The sequence below is a fragment of the Vulpes lagopus genome, chromosome 11, assembly GCF_018345385.1.
Source record: "Vulpes lagopus strain Blue_001 chromosome 11, ASM1834538v1, whole genome shotgun sequence".
Classification (NCBI taxonomy): Eukaryota; Metazoa; Chordata; class Mammalia; order Carnivora; family Canidae; genus Vulpes; species Vulpes lagopus.
This window is the reverse complement of record NC_054834.1, coordinates 98,011,147-98,033,509: the sequence shown is the minus strand read 5'-3', so window position 1 is coordinate 98,033,509 and position 22,363 is coordinate 98,011,147. Positions and strand designations below refer to the sequence as shown.

The 22,363-nt window shown below is 43.8% G+C and overlaps 1 protein-coding gene across 4 annotated transcripts in view; it reads left to right on the top strand.

Moving 5' to 3' along the window:
• The window catches only part of WIPF1 (WAS/WASL interacting protein family member 1), a 123,685-nt gene that overhangs the window by 64,954 nt on the left and 36,368 nt on the right, over positions 1–22,363 (top strand). The window contains exon 1 of one of the 4 annotated variants that reach the window (XM_041722797.1): positions 13,368–13,550. The exons of the other annotated variants lie outside the window; for them this stretch is intronic. The gene's annotated coding sequence lies outside the window, so the exon portion shown is untranslated. Of the gene's footprint in view, positions 1–13,367; positions 13,551–22,363 lie in introns of those variants that run through there. 4 annotated transcript variants of the gene reach the window in all.

The window sequence follows — 22,363 nt, the reverse complement described above, 5'->3', positions numbered from 1 at the left end:
AAGAGCCACTTTACCTGCTATGCTTCCTCCTTTACCAAGTAGCACTAACAGAGCACAAGTTTGGTTTACTTAGTAATAGTAACAATAGCTGACGTCGGGGGCGCCTGGGTGACTCAGTGCTTGAGCATCTGCCTTTGGTTCAAGTTGTGACCCCGGGGTCCTGGGATCGAGTCCTGCATCGAGCTCCCTGCATGGAGCCTGCTTCTCTCTCTGCCTGTGTCTCTGCCTCTCTCTCTCTCTCCCTCTCTCTCTCTCTCTCTCATGAATACATTTTTAAAAATCTTTTAAAAAAAAGAAAAACCCAAGTTTACATTAAAAAAAAAATAGCTGACATGGTAGAGTGGTTAGTATGCTCCAGGCACCTTACCATCTTCTGAGTCCAGCAGAGAGAACTGTAGGAAGTGAAGGAGAGCCTTTGACTTGGGAAGACCCAGTGGAAAGGAGGCCAGGGGAGGTCATGCCAGCCCAGGTCCTCAGGTGAATCATCAAGTAGAGAACAGTAGTTACTCTGAATGACCTATGCACAAAGCTGATTTTTATCACCAAGATTTTAATCATTAAAAAAAATTCTAAATTAGATTTTACTTTGTCCAAAAAATTTGCTTAATGGCTAGTGAAGACAGCAAAGATAAAGGAAGCTTGGAGACTCATTGGGTCAGCCTACATTACTCCGCAGTTCCTGGGAACTTTAGTCTTGTGAAAGATGGAATGAAGTGACTCAGGGTCATGATGATTATTCTCGGTACTCAGACTTTAGGGGTATTCATGCATGCACGTGTGTAATAACAATCAGGACATTCCTACTTCTTCCTTTGAGGCAGGGAGAGAACTGTAGAAAGATGTGCCCAGATGTCCTGCACCCTCCTTCTGATATGGGATGGAGACATTTCTTGAAATGGTGAAAATTCTCACAGACCACACAAAATTGGCCACTGTTGCCTTCTCAGAGAATTCTTTTGTAAGCATCTATCTATTGGGAACAGAGGCCGTTCTTGCTTTATGAAATTTGCTTTATCAACACACAGAAATAATCACTGCTTATCCACCTAGCCCCCTAATGATTAGAACTTTTTGTTTTGTCTATGAAAAGTCTTGGAGACTGGAGTAATCTTTAGAATCTTCAGAAGTGGAAGAAATAAGGAAAAGACTAATGCCTTATGATTTAAAAAATCCAAATAATAGTCGATGGAGAAAAGTATACTAATAATGGAGAAAACAATAGACATATGAAATACTGCCAACCTCACTAATAATAAAGGCAATGAAAATCAAAACTGTCCATACATACAATTTTCATCTATCAAATTGGCAAAGATTTTGAGAAATAATAATAATAGCACATGTTGGAAAGAAATGAAGTAGGTACTAATGGGAAAAGAAATGCTACCACTTTGGGATCCCTGGGTGGCGCAGTGGTTTGGCGCCTGCCTTTGGCCCAGGGCGCGATCCTGGAGACCCGGGATCGAATCCCACATCAGGCTCCCGGTGCATGGAGCCTGCTTCTCCCTCTGCCTGTGTCTCTGCCTCTCTCTCTCTCTCTATGTGACTATTATAAATAAATAAAAATTAAAAAAAAAATGCTACCACTTTGAGGAGACAGTTTAACAATATGTATCAAGATTGTTAGAAGAAAAAATGTCATATCTTCCTTTCTAGCAACTGTACTCTGAAACATGGGTCCTGAGGAAATAATCTGAAATGACCACAGATATTTAGATGCAAAGCTATTAAACATGGTAGGATTTATAATAATGAAATTGGATGCAGTTTAAATGTTAAACAATGAAAAATAGTTACCTAGGTAATAGACTGCACATAAAATGAAATATTCAGTGATTAAAATTGCATTAGGGGGGGCAACTGGGTGGCTCAGTGGTTGAGCATCTGCCTTTGGCTCAGGGCGTGATCCCGGGATCCTGGGATTAAGTCCCACATCAGGCTTCCTGCAGGGAGCGTGCTTCTCCCTCTGCCTGTGTCTCTGCCTCTCTCTGTGTCTCTCATGTATAAATAAATAATATCTTTAAAAAATAATAAAATTGCATTAGGAGAATATTTAATAATATGAGGAAATGTGAAAAAAGGATATAAAACTACATGTATATGATGTCATATTAGATAAATACACAGAGAGGAAGAAAAGACTGGAAGGAAATTCCAAAATATTAACTGGTTTTCTCTGAGTACTAATGGGTCATTTTAAAAATTATTTCCATTTTCGGGGACGCCTGGGTGAGTCAGCCATTGAGCATCTGCCTTCGGCTCAGGGCGTGATCCCCGGTCTGGGGATCAAGTCCTACATTGGGCTCCCTGTGGGGCACCTGCTTTTCCCTCTGCATATGTCTCTACCTCTCTCTCTCTCTGTCTCTCATGAACAAATAAATAAAATCTTTTAAAAATAAATAAATAATTTGTATTTTCTGAACATTTCCATGTTTGAAGAAAATACTAAAGAAAAAGATATATTGAAGTGAAAGAAGGAAACTATGAAAGGTAGGAGAGACTTAAGGAAGTTATGCCCAGACAGTGGGACCCTGCTACAGAGTCTCCCTCCAGCCAAATGTATTCTTTTATCTCAATACAAAGTCCACCAATTCAACATCATTTGAATTAACAGCTACTCTTTCTTTCAAAACAACCTGATTTCCTCCTTCTGTGCTGGTGAGATCATCTTATCCTGGGGAAGGGAATTATGACCTTGGGACAGGAGCCACTCAGGGTCCTGAGTTGGGGTCAAGGGAAATTGCAGGGCGGCCTAGGGGAAGCGGGTAGAGGCCGAGCCTGGGGCACACCAGAGTAATGAGCCCCTCGCCCCCCCCCCCCACCTCTGTGTCCTTTCCTTTGAAGACTTGGAACTGAAGAATCAGTTTAGTCACATAATGAATTAAATAGACTTTTGTGGGCTGGCCTGGCAGCAGGCCCTCAAGTATGTGTGTATGGAAATGATTCTCAAATCGAAATGCCTACCCCCCTCCCCAAGGACTTTGGAGCGCTGTGCATTTACATTAGAGTTGGCCTGAATTAGCCTTTCTTCAGTGGTGATCTTTTGTGAGGCTACTTTGTATAAGGTGAACTGGGCTGAAATGAACACCTGCACTGCACAATACAGAGGATAAATTCATTTTCCTTTCTTTTTTTTTTTTTTTCATTTTCCTTTCATCGTATCATCAACTCAGATATGAAGTAAACTCCACAAGGGTGGACACTTTTCATCTGTTTGATCGCTGTCATGTCCCCCCAGCAGTACTTGGCACATGATGGATAGATCATCATGTGCCATCCTAGGCGTAGGAGCCCTAGCAATGGTCCTGCTCACTGGTTAGCCATGTGGTCAGAGACACACAGGTAGGGTAAGCAGGTAAAAAGATCATAGAAAATGTTTTTATTTCTAGAAAGCAATTCACTGTTTTGTGTTTTTCTTTTTGGCTGGAGCAGATTGTCCGAGAGGTTGAGTGGGGCCAGGTCAAGGGTAGAAAAGGCAGTGATGGCAGAGGGTCAAGTTGGAGAAGCTAATCTGGAGGAAGTAGCCCTGGAGATGGAGAGGGTCTGTGCTCAGTGTGGCAGGGGCTGTTGGCCGAAGTGGACGTTATGCCAACAGCCTAGCCTATTCTTGACCTTAGCCACAGTCCCCAGACAGCTACTTATTTGCCTTGTCCAGGACACAACTGCTTCCTGAAAGCCAAGACTAACACCTGGTCTGGGCTCTGTTTTCTTTAGTTTTGTTTTTTATTTTTTTATTTTTTTAAATGGTGGTCAGGGTGTGGCAGGAAGAGGCTATTGAATTGTTGTTGTTGTTGTTGTTGTTGTTTTAAACTCTGTCCGTATATCTTCCTGAGGGTATTCCCTAAAACATAAACCACATATGGTTCTTATACCTCAAATCTTTGTGGCTTGGTATTGCCAAACTAAATATTTATTTATTTAATTTTATTATTGAAGAATAATCGATGTGCAATATTGTATTAGTTTCAGGTGTACTAGTCAATATTTTTTCTATCATTTTTTAAAATTTTATTTAATTTTTTTACTTTTTAAAAAAACTTAAATTCAGTTTGCCAACATATAGTATAACACCCAGTGCTTTCCCATCAAGTGCCCTCCTCATTGCCTGTCACCCGGTTACCCCATCCTCCCTTGTCAATATTTAAATGTAGCCATGGAGTTGCTTTTTACATAAGCCACTAACTCATCATCCTGTCAGATTGGTTCCGAAGCAGAATAAAATGGTCCAAGGCTGAATTAAGCAGTTTCCATGAAGCAGGGGAAGGAGTCATTTAGTCAGCAGTGAGCCAACAGAACAAAACCAAAAACCAAACACACACACACACACACACACACACACACACACACCCCTTCTGATCATGCCCTTTCCTTGGATCCTATTGGCCCTGCACCCATATTTGGAGTTGAGAGAACTATGTACATGCGCTTGGTCCAGTAGGAATCACTTTCTGTTGTCTTTCCTGTGTCCTAGTAGGGTAGCTATCCCATCAGGGACAACCTGAAAGTGTTTTTCCAGCAGTCTGTTTTCCCAGGCAGTTGGAGAATCCAGAGCAGCCCAATGAGAGGCAGAAAGTTCTTGGAGTAACAGAATCCCCTGGGAATCTGGGGTCATTAAAGTAGAATAAATTCTGTTTCCACCACACCACTGAGAGAGAGAGAAGCAGGGTCTGCTAAGAAGCAAGAGAAAGAAGCACCACGAATCTGTGACCTGTTTGGAAAGAAAGTACAAAATCCCCTCCCAGGATTGTAGGTGAGCAGCTGTGGTCCCTAGGGCCCCCTCCTCCCCTTCCTGGGCTAGAGGAGCAGAACCATTAAACTGCATCCTGACTGCAAGCACAGAAGCAATGGCTCTCAGCCTGGTCTGACCTGCTCCCACTTTTCATACTATTTTCTGGTGCCCACTTCACAAACTTCAACAAAACTCCATCAATGAAATAATGAATACACATAATTTCCCCCCACATCTATATAATCTTTATCTATAATTTAAAAAAAGAAATAGGGCCCCTGGGTGGTTCCATTGGTTAAGCATCTGACTCTTGATTTTGGCTCAGGTCCGGGTCTCAGGGTTGTGGGATCGAGCTAAGCATGGAGCCTGCTTAAGATTCTCTCTTTCTCCTCTACCCTCTGCACCTCCCCCCAAAAAAGAGAAAGAAATAAAAGGAACATAATTTATTATAAAATAACTTCAATTTGTAAGTGATCAGTACAGCTCATTAGCAAACAATGAAGCAATTGGCTGAGTGTTTGCATCTCCACGTGTAACCACGGTGAATGGGCAGGTGCAGGTTCACACCAACTTGGTTAAGAGGGAACTACATACCTGGAGTGGCAATGCCTTTGGGCACGTGATCTTCCAGAAGGGGTGAAAAACTGTTAGTAAAAATCCGAGCAAAACAATATTTCATTTATGTGACAGTTGCATTACTGGAAAATTCAGGAGCTCGTACAACAGTGCAATAATTACTTTGACTTTATATTTAAAATGGAGCCAAGAACTAGGATTGATCGTATAACCATCAATAGTTTTTTTCCTGTGTCAGTCTCTAATAGGACCTTTGAAAATCATGTGGGACAGTTCTTTACTGAGTGGGACAGTCTGGTACACTATAGATGTCTGGTATCTCCGGTCCCCGGGTCTGAATCCTAGGAGGGCCCCCACAAATGCTCCATTTCCTGTCTACATGCAGAGTGGTTGGGCCCTCCTCTTCCAGGTAGAAGCTGCACCAGCCAGGCCTGGCTTCTGTATAGTCAAGGGTCCCAGGGGAAGTCTTGGGTCACTGAGCCCTTCCTGCAGTGTTCAGGTAGGTGACGTCAGGCCCACAGGTACAGTGCTGTATAGGCTCTTGTCTCCTGAGAACCCCATGCAAGGATTCTCATATCCCCATGGCTTCTATCCTCCAGCGAGAGACTACCAAGTAACATATAGAGAAGTCTGGATAAGGAACAATATGGCTATTGTCCCCACCCCAGAAATAATTATAAAGGCCCCGTCCTGGGCTTTTACCTAATGATTAGCAACCTAAAGGAACACACGGCTATCCCTATGCCAGGAGTGTCTCCCTATGTGTGTGCACAAGTGGATACATCGCAGGATGTGAAAATGGGGCTTTCCACCAGTTTTCCCCTTGAGTTGAAAGAAACTTCTCTCTATATTTCATACGGGTTTTCCCCTGGGAGCCTCTTGTGTTGGATGTTGGTGACCAACTGGGAAATTTTTGCATTTGAATTAAATTACCTAAGACTGGACCCTGCTTTCAAAGGAAACATGAAAGGTCTTTCCACACATAAACAGCATTGGTCCGCCCTGAGGACATAAAGTGAGTGATGTTCCAACTTCAGCATTTGTTGTCCTTTGTTGTTTGGTGAGTATACAACTGTCAAACTGTGTAGTGACACAGGGCTCTCCATTGTGTGCTCAGAACCCCGCGCACTGGACAGCTGGTCCCCGGAGATAAAATACAGGTTGGTTGAATATGAACCTACGAACCTGTTCTGGACTGTTCTTTCTGGGTAGTCCTGGGGTCTCTTGCTTCCTACTCTGGATGCGAGTCTCCTTTTCTCTTTCCAAGCGAATCACCTGCTCATTTCCCAACTTACGAGGCCGTGACTTATCCTCGACACTGGCAAATAACCCTGCCTGACAAAGTGTTGTTACATGTGTGGGCACGTCCTCCTGTTGTTCTAAATGGCTGTCCTGTGTCCACAACTGTCAGGAAGAGCAAGAGCCTCCCCTGCCCCTTTTGGAGGAACAAATCCAGCACATACCTCCTCCACCCTGGCACCCTCACCCCCCCCCGCCCCCGCAAAGCCTAGTGTGTGGCAACCTAATCCCAACCTCAGGTTAAATGAAGGATGAAACTAGACTTGGGGTTAGAAGCTTTTAAAATCCATTTATAGCTGTTTCTCAAGCCCCGGTGACATGTCATACTGACCTACAGCAGCTGGAGGACGACACTGAGCAACACTCTCTGCCCTCGTGGGGCTCCTTCTGTCGTGGGAAGAGCAGACCCTGCACAGACAGCCCGGAATGTGAACGAGTGAGGGGAGCAAGCCACAAAACCAGGGGAAAACTCTCATCACGAACACTCTAGAACCAAGGGATGGGCGAGGGGTGAGGAGAAGCGAGGCCGCAAATAGATGAGTGGGAGAGGGTCAGACCCGGTGGGCTTTGCTAGTTACTGCGAGGACTTGAGATTTTACTAGGTGAACATTCGGCAAGCCAGTGAGGCTTCTGAGTCTGTGAGTCAGTGAGGCTTCCGAGCCCCCGGTTTGCAGGTATTACATTCAGTTTATCTTGGCTTGGACTCAAGTCCTGTGCGCAGATTGTCAGCATGAAGACTCTGGAAGGAGAAGCCAATCTGGGTCTTTAGTTCTACTGGCCACAAACCCAAAAATACCTAGCTAGTGAATGCCCTGTTTTAAGACATGGCTCCAAGGGACACCTGGGTGGCTCAGTGGTTGAGCATCTGCCTTCAGCTCAGGGTGTGGTCCAGGGGTCCTGGGAATGAGTCCCACATCGGGCTCCCCTCAGGGAGCCTGCTTCTCCCTCTATGTCTCTGCCTCTCTCTGTGTGTCTCTCATGAATAAATAAATTAGATTTTTTAAAAAGAGGGACACAGAGAGAGATGGCTCCAAGCAGGACAAACTCCTTAGCCCTGAAGCTATGACACAGGTGCCTCTGGGCAGCCCAGAGACTTCCCCAGGACTGACTTTGGTTCTGTGTGAAGCATCATCTGTGCATCCCGCCAGAGAAGAGGATGAGTAGTAAGGTGGGGCTCCTTCCCACCAGGCCACACCATCTAGAGTTGTGTTGTCCGGTTTGGTAGTGACTCTTGAGCACTTGAAATGTTGCCAGTAGTAAAATACATACTTACCTCTGAAGGCTCCAGTGTGAAGGAAAGAATGCAAAGTGCCGAATTAATACCCTTTTATTGTGAGGACATGTTTTGATGAAATTTGTCATGCAGTGTGTTAAATAAAACGTAATGCTATAATTTGACTTTTTAAACTCTTTATAATGCACCTAGTAGAAGCCATAGACCTGCATGTATGGCTCCAATATAGTTTGACACCCATCCAATGGTAGAGGGAGAACAATAGAGGAATTTTGTGACTGGACTCCCATTTGGAGGAGAATGAGACATCAGTCACCAGTCTCTAGTTTGTTTTATAACCCACTGAACAAGTCTGTGGAGGGACAATGGGGTATCAGGCTTCTCCTGTGTTCCAAATGTATTTCCTGATGTGGTTCTTACCCTTTGACCTTACTTTATCTAATGTTAGCATAGCATAGAAATTTTGACTTTTCCAAACCACAAGGTTCCAGGTTATTTGGTTCTCAGCCATCTTGGTTGCAAATCACAGGCAAAAAAGCCCTCAATAGTTGTATTCTCTCTCTCTCTCTCTCTCTCTCTCTCTCTCTCTCTCCGTGCTTCCAGTCAGTTTCAGCCCAAATTATCTCTTCTCTGTAGTTCTTACTGAAGGCCTCAAGAACTAGCCAACCCATGCCAACATTCTAAATGCTTGCTCCAGATCCTTTAATGATGGTGCACCATCCATCGGGCTCCCTGCATGGAGCCTGCTTCTCCCTCTGCCTGTGTCTCTTCCTCTCTCTCTCTCTCTGGGTCTCTCATGAATAAATAAACAAAAACTTTAAAAAGGGGAGGGGGGTCCCTGGGTGGCTCAGCAGTTTAGTGCCTACCTTTGGCCCAGGGTGTGATCCTGGAGTCCCAGGATCCCCTTCATGGAGCCTGCTTCTCCCTCTGCCTGTGTCTCTGCCCCTCTCCCTCTCTCTCTGTCTCTCATGAATAAATAAATAAAATCTTTAAAAAAATGATGGTGCACCATCATCTGTAGGACCATGGATTTATTAGGCCAAGGATTCAGTAGGTGGCAGCAGAAGCAGCAGTGTTGTCATCACATAACAAGGGCTCCAGTTTCCTATCCTGCACTAGCCTTCACTTGACCTTAAATCAGTCACTTGGACATTTTAGGGTTAGGCACATTCAGCACTCACTTCTAGGAAGGATTTCTGTGTCCCAAGAGTGTTTGCATTGCCAGTGATAGAAAACCTGACTATACCAGCTCACACAACGTGGAGAATTTGTTTCTTAATGGAAATTAGAAGTCCAGAGATAGAGCCGGCCTCAGGTCCAGATGGATTCAGCCAGCAAGGTTGGTCACTGGTTTTTCTCCACCTTTGACTCCCCACTTTGTTGATTTCAGTTTCAGACCCCATGGGGTCAGAGGATGAGTGCGGGCCTTTCAGCCCCTTATCCTCAGAGGTACCATGCCAGCCCATCTGGAGGAAATATCCTTGCCTCAGGCTGCAAGCTTCCTTGGTTCTAATGAGTTCACAGGCTGTCACTCAAAAAGTCTGTGGGGCCAAATGAATGCAAGACTCTGATTAGCCAGCCCTGAATCACATGCTCTTCCTGTATCTGCAGTGGGAACACAAGGCTCTGGACCCACAGGTCTGAGCGTGAGGGAGAGATGGGGCTGCAAACAGAAACTGAAGGGCGTCATCGTAAGTAGGATGAACTCATACTGAGCTGCCAAAACAAACAGAGGTTGCCGATATTTCCCCAAATGGGATGATACCGGTTTATACGAACAGGGCATTGCATACTACACATTGTTTTCAATTTCTGTGTATTGCAGAGGTTACTAATTGTGTGTGTGAGAGAGAGAAAGAGAGGGAGCGCAAGGGAGAGGGAGAGAGAACCTCCCGCAGACACCCCACTAAGTGCAGAGCCCGACCCGGGGCTTGATTCCACAACCTGAGTTCATGACCTGAGCTGAAATCAGGAGTCAGCCGCCCAACTGACTGAGCCACCCAGGCACCCCTTTCTGAGATTATTTTTAAGTGACCAAACCTCTGTGTAACTGTACTGATTATTTTGTGGGGAAGAGGGAAATTACTTTGTTTCCGCTCTTTTAAATTACATAATCCCCACATTTAACGCTTTGAAAGTAGATTTCCTCGTACCATAAATGCATGTATTTCTCTTCCCCCCTAAAAAAGCTGCAAAGGAGGGCATTTTGCTATTGGAAGTGTGTTAGAATTGAGGAAACTGTATTCTACAACCGGGGCAGGTAGTCATGGAAACACAACCTGGAAAACCAGAATCCTAAGCAAACAAATCTCATGTTTTACACGTGTTGCTGTTGCCCTGATTCCATCTGTGTTGAGTCGGGGTCACCACAGGAGGGTCGTAGGCTGTGATCCTTTACCACTTTTCCCAGACTGGTGAGAACTGTGCTGCTGTTTTATACCAACACGCCCTCGGTTTGGTATTTATGTACATGAATACAGAGGATTCTCTACCTGATTGGTCCAGGAGCTTATTGATCACTGTGTTACTCTCCCAGTAAGCTCAGATTGGTCTGCCAAGCCCCACTGGGGGCTAATGGGCTTGCCTGCTGATCTGTGCCATCCTTCCTCTGGAAAAGTTCCCTTCTGCTTAAACTTTCTGGAGAAGAGGGTTCAAGTCTAACCTTCGCATTCCTTATTCACTATTTGAGAGGAAACAATCTTTTTTTTTTAAAGTTTTTATTTATTTATTTTGAGAGAGAGAGAGAGGGAGAGAGAGACCGTGTGCCCACAAGCATAGGGAGGGGCCAAAGGGGAAAGAGAGAGAATCTCAAGCAGACTCGACTAAACGCAACACAGGACTCCATCTCGTGACGCTCAGATCACAACCTGAGCTGAAACCAGGAGTCGGAAGCCTAACCAACTGAGCCACCCAAGCACCCCAAGAGGAAACAATCTTAAGCTTTTAAGGGAATATCATATTATGGAAGAGTTTTTAGGAGATACTGATTTTCTTTTCCATTCAGTGTATTTATTGAGCACCTACCGAGTGTCACAGGCTGTTCTCAATGCTGAAACGACAGCGGGAAAGAAGGTCCCCGTCCTCACGGAGCTTGAATTCTAGTGGGGACGCACAAGTACACAAACAGTTCAGTAGATGAAAAGGATGTCAAGTGGTGACATGTGCTGTGCATAAAAGAGAACAGGCACAGAGATGGGGCACAAGGAGGGGCCTTTTTGCTGACAAGTGAAGAATGAGAAGGAACCAGATGAGTGTCGTGTGGGAGGGCTTACAAGTGTAAGGCCCCGAGATGCAAATGGGCTGGATGCATTTAAGGAACAGAAAGGGTTGGAAGGTAAATTACCAAGAAGGGGTGTTACTTGAGATGAGGTCAGAGGGCTTGGGCGGAGCCAGACGTTGTGGGTTCTTGTGGGCTCCTGGCACAGTTTGGACCTTTTAAGTGGAATGAGAAACCACTGGGGATTTTTTTTTAAAATATTTTACTTATTCATGAGAAACACACACAGAGAGAGAGAGAGGCAGAGACCCAGGCCGAGGGAGAAGCAGGCTCCATGCAGGGAGCCTGATGTGGGACTTGATCCCAGGTCTCCAGGATCAGGCCCTGGACTGAAGGCAGGCGCTAAACCGCTGAGCCACCCAGGCATCCCACCACTGGGGATTTTAAGCAGGGGAGGAACATTATCTGATTTATGTCCAGTGGTGGCGAGTAGACACCTCATATATGTGTCCAAAGTCGGCTGTATTTATATGTCTTCAATAAAGGTGAAAATAGACCCAAACTCTTGACAAACTACCCCCTTGTATGTCTTGGGGGCTACAGCCTTCTAAGCAATTCTCCTCCTGATTGAGCCATCCCTGATGGTCGGGAATGGACGGGTACTGCACGCGTACTGTACGGTGAGGGTGTATTTGTGTGCGTGCGTGTGTTTGCAGCCGTACTCAGAGACCTTCAAAATAACTCAGAAAATACTTAGAGAAATCATCGTATTGCCCATGTTCCCTTTTTAGACCTGACCATAGTTAGACTTCTCCAAAGGCTCACTCGGGCATTCACTTGGTAGTTGACCAGGTTTTCTATTTTCCCGAGGCTAGTGGAGGGGGAAGGAGATGCTAACAGCAGGCCTCCGCTTCTGTCTCGTGCCCCACACCTGCACGTCACATGGCTCCAAGCAAAGTGGAGGACTCTCCATTCCTAATCCCTCGGTGCTCTGCATCCAGGAATTTTGCCAAGGCCCTGCATCATAAAACTCTACTCGTGCAGCTTGATTCATATCTCAAAGAATTTAGAGCCTGAATGAGCCTTGGACCTTAACTCTCCCGCAGTAGGCGTGCTGTCGGTATTTTGGGTGAGACTATCCAACGCATCACAGGAAATTCCACGTTCCTGGCTTCACTCCTGGACCCTGCAGCAACCCCCATCCCAGCCCACCACTCCCTACCCCCAACCACAAATGAGTCCACGCATTTCCAGCCACCTCTGGAATTGAGAACCACCGGTCTCCCCAGTCCTGTCATTTTACAGGGTTGGGAATAGTAGGCAACTGGTGGGCTTCTCGTGCTTTTCCTTCTGAACCCAGCAGAATCAGGACCCAAAGTTTCTAATTTTACAATGAAGGTAGTTTCCGAAATGTGCCTTCGTTTTCATTCTTTCAATGATACTTTTTTGTTCTTGAAGTTTTTCCTCTCAGTTACATGCTATGTGTTGCAGATGGTAAGTCTGAACCTTTCAGATGGCTCAAGAGAAAAATTATGAGCATTTTCAGGATATTTGTACGTAACTCAAGGTTTTCTGCATGTAGTCTGTCGCCTACCCATTTATTAGAGTTCTTTAATAATGAGAAATCTGCCTTTCCTCCTCCGGCACTCATTATTTCTGTGCTTGGGTCAAACATCTTCTGGGAGAGTCATTGTTTTCCTGTTAAGTGTGGAGGGCAGAAACAAAACATCGTGGCACAGAAAGCTCTGGATCTTCATACGATGTGAGCTGTGCATTATTCCTGACTTGGGCACCCAAACCACATTTCAAACCTCATTTGCCTTCATACACCTGACCCGCTCTCTTCACCTGCATCTGCGACTTTCTCTCCACACACTTGAATGCTCTGTGCAGGAGGAAGAATCACTACCCTAATTATTGGTGTAGCTGAGAGCTTCTAGTGCTTGGGCGACTCTTTTCCTTAACACTGAATGGTATAGACAATATTGAGAGTGATACTTTCAAGTGGCATTTTCCTGAAGGAATCTCAGGCTCTCTGAACAATTATTTGTGTGCAGGTATCTAGAATAACGTTGACCTGCCAACTGGATGGCCATCCTGGTCTCCTCTTGTCACTGTGCCGGACGCATATGTAACACCTTGTGGAAAAGAGAAACATTTAATTTTTTAAATTTAGGCTCTTTTTTTTTTTTTCCCCTTGCTGGCTTCTTAAGTAAAGCCAATCTAGTTTCTTTTTACTGCAGCAAAGGAGGAAGGAACAAACAACAAATTAATCAGACAGGAAGCGAATAACCACAGAAAGACGTCTGCCTCTGACTCAGTATGTCACATTTAACGAGAGGCCAGAGCTTGTCCAAAATGGCTGTCCAAAAAAGACCCCTCACTTGGGTTGGAAGATGATGCCTTTTTAAGGGACGGTTTTCTCTCTGGGCTCACATCTTGCTTGTCTGTCTACCTGTGTCCCCGATCATGCCTTCCTACAGTATCCTTTAACGGTAAGAAAAATTACGTTCAAGCTAAATGTATTTCCTTTATCAGCCAGAGGGAAGAGCTAAATGGCTTTTAATGGCCATACTATGTTGAGATGGTTTGATTTTTTGGTAGAAGACCATGTAATCTGTTCCTGTTGTAGAGAATGCTAGTTTCAACAGTGTGGTGACTGTGGGCAATTCATAACTTGGGTTTTGTGCCAAAAAGTAAGCCAGATTTTCAGTAGAATTTTTCCTAACCACTGGACAAGTTTGTATCCACAGGAATTTCTTTTCTCCCCTCCCCCATTTCAAATGAGGGTTTAGGGACGCCTGGGTGGCTCAGCAGTTGAGCATCTGCCTTTGGCTCAGGGCCTGATCCTGGAGACCCGGGATCGAGTCCCACGTCGGGCTCCCTGCGTGGAGCCTGCTTCTCCCTCTGCCTGTGCTTCTGCCTCTCTCTGTCTCTCTCGTGAATAAATAAAATCTTTTTAAAAATTTTTTAAAAAATAGAATAAAATGGGGGTTTATATCTGTAAGTATAACCTTCCAGTGTGTGGTACAATTGTCCACACACTGCTTTTGAACTGCCGTTTTGGTGAGCGGTAGTAAGTACTTTTAGAGTAAAGGGAGTCATTGGCAACTTCAAAGGAAAGTACCAGGGAACTAAGCTGTTGTCATTCTCTTGCTACAGATATGTCACTTAAGTTCAGACCCCAAATTAAACCATTTCTAAGCAGAATATTTTAGGAAGAAGATCTTTCTGTTCAACTCGCTAACAATGCCATGCATAGCGCCTACTGCTAATCAAATCCTGTAGCATTCATTATAACTTTACAGTTGATGGGGTTAACATTTTGTCATAAAATATTATAATGTAAAATTTTCAAGCAGTGTACCCAGAGACCTATGGATTAGGATTAAAGAAAGTTTTTGTGTCAAAAAATTTTTTTTCTTTTTGACTCTGGAGCACATGTGAAGAAGTGACTTGACCTATTCCTTTTTCCCCATGGAGAAATGTAAAATACAGCTTTATAATATTAAGAGGGCACATGCAACTCTTTAGCCAATGAGTACAAGTTCTTTTAAATAATTCAGTGGTATAAGTAGTACATACAGTAGAAAATGGAGAAGTGGTAGAAATGGAGAAAAGACTTCAGGAAGATTCTGATTAAGAAAAGTAGAACAGTGTGGTAGAGAGGAAGACAGATGAGTGAAAAGGCAAGAGAAGGAATAAGACAGGATAGTGAGAGAGGAAGGGGAGAGGCTGGGAAAGGCGGGAGGTCAGTCCATGTGGAAGCCGTGTCCTTCCTCGTCAGTGGCGTTGTGGCTCTTAAGTATTACCCATTAACTTCATAAAGTTGTGTTGCTTTTGAACTGTAACTTCACCTAGCCAAAACTCTTAACCTTTATAGTCTAAAGTTTAAATGATTCATCTAGAATCACAGTCAGGTTTTCACTGTCCTTTGAAAAGTTCAGACACGAGTTAATTGTTTACAGCTCTTGATTACTCTAATATTTACACCTTCAGGGATTAAACAGATGCTGGATAAACTGCAATATTCAGAGAACTCCCTGTGATAAAAATTACTCTTTGGGGTCCAGCAGCAATTTCACCCTATTCATTGATTAAGTTAGATTCTAGATCTGGCCCATGGGCTAGAAGTTGCCCCACCCATGCTAAAATGTAAGAGGAAGTGAGCTCCCTAATTTCTGGACCTCCTAAGTTGTATGAAGTCTGATTCACATTTCATGAACGTGGCTGCTTAAATTGTGGAATATTTCTGCTTTCAGGTTGGACTCACTTTTGTTTATCCAAGTTGCCATACATTTATGTCTTGTTGATAAGAGCATTTCCTTTCAAATATCATAAATACTTCTGTCTGTATTTTGCATCCCTCACTCCTGAAAACTAAAACTGAAAAAAATACTAGAATAAGGAATGTCTTAATATGCTTTTCCTAAGAAATTTGAAATGCACTTTATACACATCTCTCTTCATCATTCATTTGTAATACGGAGGTTTGCATGGGTGTGTGCACATGGGCCAAGGTTTAAATCAACTTATGGTTTCTTTCTCTTGATTAAATAGAGGGGAAAGACAATAACGTTTATTGAGGACTTGCTACATGTTAGGCTCTTTTTACTTATTTAATTTTTTAAAAATGCCTAATACTTTTTAATCATTTGCCTCATTTAACTCTTGAATAACCCTATTGAATGGGCACCGTTATCCTCATTTTATTGTGGGAACTGGATTTAGGTTATGTAATTTGCCCAAGGCCACTTAACAACTATAAAGAAGTCTTCTATCATTTCAAGAGCTTCTTTCATAAATTCAGTGTAGAGGCAACTAGATGTCCTTTTTCAGTCCTAAGAACCTGGAATTACAAATGCTTTGTTTTAAATGTCACAGCACCATTAAGTATGTATCTTTAAACCAAATTACCTTGAGGAGGACATTTTCCTTCCTAAGTCTTTTGGCCTTTTCAGAAATAGATTGGGTGACACTTTTGCTTATCATTACAAGATTATACTTTCAATGATAAAAGGAATAAAGTATACTGACATGTATGCTGGGAGTGAGGGCACAGGGGTAGATCTTAATCCTCTGGTAAAATGAAATGTGGTGCTGAGGATTTAGGAAAGGTCTAGCTTTAAGAGTTGATCCCCTTCAAGAGAATACTTAGAAGAGATGAGAAGTAGTGGGAGGAAATGCCATACTTTTTAGTCCTGTGGATAAGGGAGAAATGGGTTGCTTTCCTTTTGCCACAGCTAAGCAAGGACAGGTAGGTGGGGCATTCCACTTACCTTCATTTTCTCACTTTTAAAAGGATTTGGATGTGTATAAATTTGCATTAACTTTTTTTTAAGATTTTGTTTATTCATTTTAGCGAGAGAGGGAGAGTGCACATGCGCTCATGAAGGGGGAAGAGCACAAGGAGAGGGAGGGAATCTCCAGCAGACACCCCCCCATCCCCCACCCCCGCTGTCCGCAGAGCCCAACTCTGGGCTCTATCTCACAATCTCAGGATCTCAGGATCTTGAGATCAGGGCCTAAGCCAAAAAATCAAGCGTCAGACACTCAGCCGAGTCACCCAGGCACCCCTATAAATTTGCATTAACTTTTAAATGGAACATGTTATGGCAGCGGATTTTAAAAAATCATTTTACTTCACAACCTTGATTTTCCCAACAGTTACAGTAAAATTGTGTATTTGTGTGCTACTAATCGCATTGACATTGTGGATGTTTCAAAATGTCTTCTCTAAAAAATGCATTTCCTGCCCGCCCCCCAAATTAACCAACTGTTTATCTCAAAGAACTCTAAAAGAAGTATTTCTGAAATAGCCAAGGATGCTGTAAATACAGCAAGACAAACCATTACCGTTGAGAAGACAACCTACGAGCAGAATTCACGTCAGTTATTGTCTTAAATGATGATCAAGAAAAGAGCAAATACATTTTGAGACATGAGGGGTTCCATGTACAGAAAGGGTGTGCTCCAGCTCAGATTGAGAATAAGTGACAACTGGCTGGGTGAGGCTGCTGCTTTGCTTACAAAGGAGAGCTTGTTTCTTTTCTCTACCTTTTGCTTCCTCTTGGGGTGAGCAGTCTTTTGTTTTTCCTCAGAGCTGATTGCCTCATTGCTTGCAGCCCTCTGAGCCTCAGTCTGAGGAGGGGAAGAGTAAAAATAATAGAAGCAAACTTCATGCAAAGATATTAAAAGTTTCTGAAGTGGCCAAATGACAGGCCGGGGTGGTGGGGGCAGGGGCGGGGCACAGAGCTGTTGCACTGTGACTTGTATCATAAAATAGAAACTACAGGCAAGTGCAGCTGCGAAAAGATTGTACTGAAGAAACAGGATGGCTGTGGTTTGCTGTGAGCATCAATTTTCCTGTTGAGCATTTTTACAGGAAGTTGAAGAACAAAGCCAACTTCATCTTAATTAGTTCTAATGGTTTTCTGATCTTAAACACTTCCAACTAAGTCTGCATCGTACAGGAGTCTCTAAAGAAGAGAATCCGTAAGAATTATGATCCCCAAACTATGGGCTTTTTAAAATTCAGGATTTTAGGAGCAATTTGAGTTTGCCAAATTATTTTATTTTTTTACGGCGTAACTTGGAGTGGATTCATTGCCTTTATAGTGAATGCTTCTGCAATAATTTATTTAAAAAATAAATTTTTAATAAATTTTAAATTTTGTAATACAGTTGTAAGAACTCAGTAGGAATTTAAGAGCCTTTTCTTTTTAAAACACTGGTGAGTTATATAGAGAGATAAATTTCCTTCTGTTAATATTTATTGTTCAGACAAATGAATGTGTCTATACATAAAGAGAGAGGGGTAGAGGTATGTGTATGTGTTTATAATCTGGAAGGCTATTCCTGAAAATGTCAAGAATATCTCTTACCTCTATTACTATTAAGCCCATCCCCTTTTCACCTAAAACTTAATTATCGAATGCTTCTTTTAGTGGGTAAATACAACTGTCATGTTTTAGTTTCATCTTTGTGTTATCGGTCTTGGAAATAAAACAGCAGTTATTTTACCAGCAAATTGGGTTTACCTGGGAATGGAAGAGTTGAAATTCAGGGTACGCAGGCTGTGGCAAAATCACAGGCAAACCCAGAGCTCAAAGGAAAGGAAGGTTACTTTAAGAGAAAAAGGAGGAAGTTAGGGGAGGGACTGCTTTGGGTGAGAGCCCATTGGATGAAAATGAGTTCAGGTGGTGACAGTTTCTCATCACCTGAATTGTGGTTTCTCATTGGCGGGGCTGTTGCTGAGCAAGAGAAAATCTTCGTTCCTCCTGCTGGGATAGTAAGATACGCTTCTTCCTGTTGGGGTCTACAATTGAGGACAAGTTAGGGTCTGACAGCCCCCTTTTCTGGCCTCCTGACTTCATTTTAAATGAGGTTTCCATTGTCTAATTCCACATTTCCCCCCTTCTGATCAAGAATTTTCCTTAAAAGTATCACTGATCACAAGAGTTGACTCATCCTTATTCCTCCCTACCAGGAAGGACCTTTACTGGGTGTCCTGTCCAGAGGGTAAGCACGGAGCAGTTGGAAACCATTTAAGGCCACATTTGAGTAACAAGGAAGGTTGAGAGGGAGAACCCACAGGCATTTCCAATCTAAAAAGTCTGTATCTTGTCAAGGTGGTACATATTGGAGATCATCTTAGCATCACTTTATTGGGTATCGTTTCTACAAAGTTTTGACAGGCAACAGGTACAAAACTTTAAAATAATGATACATCGCATAATTAAAGGCAACATGACAATTCCAAATTATATGGTGGTTCTGAAACCCTGATCCTGGGCCTGAAGATAGCCGCCTGAACCAATCAAACGAACACGGAGAATTAGATGAGACTTGTTGTAGCCTTGTTTCCTAATTCTGTGCCCCTGGGTTTTAACTTCGCTAAAGGAGTCTATCTCTGTATTTGCTATCCCACAGATGCCTCCTTGCTCAGCTAGTAGGTAATCGAGGGCTATGGGATTATCCAGAAGTACTTTAGCCGGTGAGTTATGTGATCATTGTTGGGGTGCTCCTGCTTTGGCTATGGAATCAGCCAGCTCTCCTGATGTTAGGGAGAGGTATCTAATCACGGGTTCGTTAGGACTTACTCCACTGAAGGGTGAAAGCTCTCTATGGAGGCAAGCCCGAGTCACATGCACCTCATTAGAGGTTCTCATTTAATGCAGCCATGAAGGTTTAGTGAGGTGGACCGTTGGTAAGCTGCTGTTTTGTTATGAGGAGAAAATAGAGTGGTGAGTACGGCATCCTCCAGCTGTCGGGACAGTGAGCTGCCCAAGCTAGAGGCCATTACCAAAGCCTCCGTGTAGAGAAGAGCAGCCAAGAGCTGCACATAGAGCTCCCTCATAAGTATGACCATTTATGGACTCACTTGTCAGTGTGGGGAGGTGTTAGCATCATTCAGCTATTATCACTTATGGGAAGTCTTCCTAAACGTGGATATGGCAGCCAGCTTTCAAATGGTCTAACGTACACTGGCTGTCCACAGCGTCTTTTATATATGAGTAAGAGAGCTTATTTCTCCAACCAAAGGTTGGGTTAAATTGAGGCAATGAACAAGGGTGTGGTTATAGTATTCTCGCCTTGTGAAAGGGACCTGAGGAACACTTTGGGCATGCAGTAGCATTTGGGATTCCAGCGAAATTAACTTACAGGATAGGCAAAGGGGTCACTGTCGTCCTGGACAGATCAAGGTGTCTGGTGACAACAATCAGAGGGGTTTCCTCCATCTGTAATAGATTGGAAAATGTGGATAAGAGGATTATCTGTCCAAGAAGGAAAGGAAGAAAACAGAATAAGAAGTAACAATGAGAAAAGGATATATAGGCCTGGTCCAGCCATCTTGGGGAAGCTGTCTCTGTTAGATGTCACCTGCTCCCATGCCCCCAAAATCTTTATTTTCAGGCCACCAATAGGTGTTTAGGACCAGTCAGGGTTTGGTGTCTTCTTTGGATGTGACATGTGAATCTACAAGTCTGTTCCCGGAGGTTTGGTGGCATGAGGGTTGGCTCACAGTACCTAGAGGGGCCTTTCTAATGAGCGTGAAAACACCTTCTGGAGGTGTCTTTTCCGATAGACAAAATCTCTGGGTTGCTAGGTGTGATAGTTAAGGTCTTCATCTCCTTGGGAGGTGTGAAAATATTGTTCTATGAAAACATGGTCCTTTTCAGCAGAAGCAACTAGGCTTTTACAATAGTGGACTGTATCTGCTTTCATCAGCTGTCAAAAGAGGTGGGAGCCAGATGCATCAGGCGCCCTGTGAGAGTTTATGAGTTCCAAAGGGCTGGACCTGAGGTCTAGAAGAACCAATGGCAATGCTTTTTAGCCGGGTTATTTGAAAAGTCTCTGCAGTTTTTGCCAATTGAGTCTTTTTTTTTTTTTTTTTAAGATTTATTTATTTTGAGAGAGAGAGAAAGCAGGAAGGGGAAGGGCAGAGGGAGTGGGAGAGAATCTCAAGTGGACTCCCCACTGAGCATAGAGCCACCCGGGGCACTCCGTCTCACAACCCTGAGATCATGACCCGAGCTGAAATCAAGAGTCAGAAGCTTCCTGAGCCAGCCAGGTGCCCCAGCAGTGGAGTCAATAATGCTGTTAGCGCATCGGGCTAGCCTGAGGATTGAAGGTGATGAGCACCATGCAAGTGCCGTAGCACCGGGCCACGCAGCGCAGCCCTTTGGAGGCACTTGATCGGTGAGTGAGTTCTGGATCACTGTGAAACTCTATAGGGGCTCCCCAGGCAGGAATAATCTTTTCTAATAGGATTTTAGCCACAAAAGAGGCCGTAGCCTGTCTACAGGGGAAAGCTTCCAGTCCAGTGAGAAAACATACAAACCATGACTAAAACATATTTTTATCCATGAGATGGGAGGAGCCAAATAAAACCTGCTTGCCCAAACTCTAATGGTCCATGGGGCAATTTAAAATGCCTGGGAGCAGTGTGGACGTGTTTCCCAAGATCGTATTTTAGACAGGTAGGATAAGCAAGGTGGGCACTTTCTGCAGCCTTATTAATATTTCCCCACCAGTATTGTTTCATACAGGCTCTCATTTTATCAGTAGACCAGTGCTAAAAGCATTTCATGCATGTACGGCGGTTAGTAATGGGAATTTTAGAGTCTTTGGCAGGACTGCATTGTTATTTGGTTCAAACCAGAGTTCTCTCTTTTTTATTGGATCAACAATTATTAGATTTCCAATATCGTCTTTTCCTCTCTGGGGCCAATTGTTGGGCATCTCTTGTCAATTTTTAGAGATTTTCTTTTGGAAGAACATCCTTTTGGATCATGCCAGAGGTTTGGTTATTGGGTTCCTTTAAGAGCAGCACTTTTAACAGAAACATCAGCAAGCGGGTTTTCTTTGGTCTCCAGGGAGTCAAGTGAAGCACGCCCGGGGACTTTTAAGACTAAGCTAGAGCAGCTGGCAAAAGAATGGCCATTGAATACATTTTGAACATTTATTGGACATCCAATAAATTTTGGATCTCCTTGAATCTTAATCTAACTTTAATCTTTTTGTAAATATTTTATTTATTTATTTGAGAGAGCGCGCAAGCAGGGGAAGCAGCAGGCAGAGGGGGAGGGAGAAGCAGGCCCCCTGCTGAGCAGAGAGCCTGGTGCAGGGCTCGATCCCAGGACCTAAGATCATGACCTGAGCCGAAGGCAGATGCTTAACTAACTGAACCACCCAGGTGCCCCCATAAGAGCCATTTTTAATTTTCTTCCCGTTAGAGGTCAGGGCACCCGGCTGTTTCCCTACCATCCCGGGCTGCCCCCAAGTCATACCAACTATCAGCGTAGATGTTTGTGGTTTTTGCCATCGGCCAAGCGTCAAGACCAAGTAGGAGCCTATAATTCAGCCTGTTGGACTAAATGAAGGGAAAGGAACTCTTTTAAAAAGAGTTGTAGTAGTGTGCCCAGAATATTAACCATTTTCATCCTTTGAGTAAGACCCATCAGTAAACCAGGAAAGATGTGCATCGATTTGCGAAGTTTTCTGTAAATTATCCAGAGAATCAAAAGGTCCTGCGTCAACATCAAGCAGTTGCGAGAGGCTTCATCAGTGGAGGCGGAGAGAAAAATGGCTTGGTTAAGGATATTGCAGCGACAGAGGGTTGCGTGATGAACAGTTAGTGGGGGATTTCACAGGAGGCCAAGCCACTGGATGAGAGGTGTTGAGTGTGGTGAGAATTCAGGAGGGCCTCTACTGCATGGGACACAGAGATGGTCAGAGGGGGCCCCACGATTGTTTCTTCGGTGGCCTCAACCAAAAAGGCAGTGGTGGGAATGGCTGTGAGACC